This window comes from Carcharodon carcharias, chromosome 2 (assembly GCF_017639515.1).
Source record: "Carcharodon carcharias isolate sCarCar2 chromosome 2, sCarCar2.pri, whole genome shotgun sequence".
NCBI classification, from domain to species: domain Eukaryota; kingdom Metazoa; phylum Chordata; class Chondrichthyes; order Lamniformes; family Lamnidae; genus Carcharodon; species Carcharodon carcharias.
The window spans coordinates 57,339,617-57,342,500 of record NC_054468.1 but is presented as its reverse complement, the minus strand read 5'-3'; positions in this window follow the sequence as shown (position 1 = coordinate 57,342,500).

The window sequence follows — 2,884 nt, the reverse complement described above, 5'->3', positions numbered from 1 at the left end:
CTGGAGAGGGTGCAGAGGAGATTTACCAGGATGTTGCCTGGGATGAAACATTTAAGTTATGAAGAAAGGTTGAATAGACTTGGGTTGTTTTTATTGGAGTAGAGAAGACTGAGGGGCGACCTGATTGAGGTGTACAAGATTAAGAGGGGCATCGACAGGGTGGATAGGGAGCAGCTGTTCCCCTTAGTTGAAGGGTCAGTCACAAGGGGGCATAAGTTCAAGGTGAGGGGCAGGAGGCTTAGGGGGGATGCGAGGAAGAACTTTTTTATTCAGAGGGTGGTGACAGTCTGGAATGTGCTGCCTGGGAGGGTTGCCTCACATCCTTTAAAAAGTACCTGGATGAGCACTTAGCACATCATAACATTCAAGGCTATGGGCCAAGTGCTGGTAAATGGGATTAGATAGGTAGGTCAGGTGTTTCTCACATGTCGGTGCAGACTCGATGGGTCAAAGGGCCTCTTCTGCACTGTGATTCTGAGGACCCAGGTTCGAATCCCATTATGGCAAATGGATTGAATTCAATAAAAGTCTGGAATTAAAAGTCTAATGATGACCAAGGGACCATTGTCAATTGTCATAAAAACCAATCTGGTTCACCAATGTCCTTTAGGGAGGCAAATCTGCCAACCTTACCTGGTTTGGCCTACATGTGACTCCAGACCCACAGCAAGGTGGTTGACTCATAAATGCCCTCTGAAATGGCCTAGTAAATCACCTGGTTGCACCCAGCTGCTAAAAAGTCAATTCAAAGGTATGAAACCGACTGACCACCAGGCATTGACCGAGGCACCAGAAACGACAATGGTAAACTCAGCCCCTTCAACCCTGCAAAGTCCTCCTTACTAACATCTGGGGGCTTGTACCAAAATTGGGAGAGCTGCCTCACAGACTAGTCAAGCAACTGCCTGACAGTCGTACTCACAGAATCATTCCTTGCAAATCACGTCCCAGGCACCGTAATCACCGTTCCTGGGTATGTGTTGTCCCACCGGTAGTGCAGACCCAGCAGAGGTGGCAACACAGTGACATACAGTTGAGAGGTAGCTGCCCTGGGAGTCCTCAACATCAACTCCAGCCCCCATGAAGTCTCATGGCATCAGGTCAAACATGGGCAAGGAAGCCTCCTGCTGATTATCACGTATCACCCCTCCCTCAGCTGATGAATCATGAGTCAGTGCTCCTCCATGTTGAACAGCACTTGGAGGAAACACTGAGGGTGGCAAGGACGCAGAATGTACACTGGGTGGAGGACTTCAATGTCTATCACCAAGAGTGGCTCAGTAGCACCACTACAGACCTAACTGGCCAAGTCCTATAGGCCATAGCTGCTAGACTGGGTTGGCGGCAGGTGGTGAGGTAACCATTGGGGGAAAAACATATTTGGCCTCATCCTCACCAACTTGCCTGCCGCAGATGCATCTGTCTATGACAGCATCAGTAGGGGTGACCACCGCACAGTCTCGCCTTCACACTGAGGATAGCATCCATCGTGCTAAATGGGATAGATTTCAAACAGTCTACTCTTGATCATCTGTAAAGTGATGGAAGGGGTAATCAACAGCGCTATCAAATGGCACTTTGTTTGCAATAATATGCTCACTGATGCTCAGTTTGGGTTCTACCAGGGTGACTCAGCTCCTGAACTCATTACAGCCTTGGTTCAAATATGGACAAAACAGCTGAACCCCAGAGGTGAGAGGGACAGCCCTTGACATCAAGGCTGCATTTGACTGAGTGTGGCATCAAGGAGCCCTGGCAAAATTGGAGTCAATGCGAATCAGAGGGGGAAAGCTCTCCATTGGTTGGAATAATATGTAGCACAAAGGAAGATGGCTGTGGTTGTTCGAGATCAATCATCTCAGTCCCAGGACATCACTACAGGAGTTCCTCAGGGTAGTGTCCTCGGCTCAACTATCTTCAGCTACTTCATCAATGACATTCCTTCCATCATAAGGTCAGAAGTGGGGATGTTCATTCATGATTGCACATTTGCGACTCCTCAGATACTGAAGCAGTCCATATCCAAATACAGCAAGACCTGGACAACATTCAGGTTAGAGCTAAGTGGTAGATAACATTTGCACCACACAAGTACTAGGCAATGACCATCTCCAACAAGAGAGAGTCCACCCATTGCCCCTTGACATTCTATGGCATTACCATCAAAGAATTCTCCCACCATAAACATCCTGAGGGTTACCATTAACCAGAAACAGTATACTGTGGCTACAAGGGCAGGTCTGAGGCTAGGAATTCTGCAATGAGTAACTCACCTCCAGACTCCCCAAAGCCTGTCCACCATCTACAAGGAACAAGTCAGGTGTGATGGGAATACTCTCCACTTGCCTGGATGAATGCAGCTCCAAAACACTAAAGAAGCTTAACAACATCCAGGACAAAGCAACCCGCTTAATCGTCACGGTATCCACCATCTTAAACATTCACTCCCTCTACCACTGACACAGTGGCAGCAGTGTGTACCATCTACAAGCTGTTCTTCAGCAACTCACCGGAGGTTCCAACAACAATCCCTTCCAAACCCACAACCTCTATCACCCAGAAGTAGAATGGCAGCAGATGCATGGGAGCACCACCTGCAAGCTCCTCTCCAAACCACTCACCATCCTGACTTGGAAATATATCGCCATTGCTTCATTGCCGATGGGTCAAAATCCTGGAACTCCCTTCCTAACAGGACTGTGAGTGTACCTACACCACATGACTGCAGCGGTTCAAAGTGGCGGCTCACCACAACCTTCTCAAGGGCAATTAGGGATGGGCAATAAATGTTGGTTTAGTCAGCGATGCCCACATCCTGTGAATGAATAAAAGTTAAGCCCCCTCTCCGTATAATAAATTGTAGTTACAAAGGAGACAACAAAAA